The following is a 292-nucleotide window of genomic DNA, read 5'->3' on the forward strand; positions in this document are numbered from 1 at the left end:
CCCCCTGCCTCAGTTGCCCCGCGGCGGCGGAGCCCAGCTGCGGTCCACACCTGGCGACCGCCAGATCCCAAACGGTAGCAGGAGCAGCCCCGCAATCCGGGGGCAGTCGGACCCTCTCCCTCCAGACCCGCACCCCCCAACAGGGTCCGAAGATCCCTCCTCCCCTGCCCGGGCCCTCTGCCCTCCTGCGGGCGCTGCTCCGCCCCCCAGACCTGTCAGGTTTGCGGGAGCGGGAGCGGGGGCCAGAGCCAGTACCCAGTGCTGTTTAACGCGGCTCGGAAGGACGCCCCCT

General features: G+C 72.3%; 1 protein-coding gene across 1 annotated transcript in view; it reads right to left on the minus strand.

Moving 5' to 3' along the window:
* Hlf (HLF transcription factor, PAR bZIP family member) overlaps window positions 1–292 on the minus strand; it is a 54,964-nt gene that overhangs the window by 54,076 nt on the left and 596 nt on the right. The gene's annotated exons all lie outside the window — the stretch shown is intronic.

Source organism: Fukomys damarensis, unplaced genomic scaffold, assembly GCF_012274545.1.
Source record: "Fukomys damarensis isolate Sample0158 unplaced genomic scaffold, DMR_v1.0_HiC HiC_scaffold_13, whole genome shotgun sequence".
Lineage (NCBI taxonomy): Eukaryota > Metazoa > Chordata > Mammalia > Rodentia > Bathyergidae > Fukomys > Fukomys damarensis.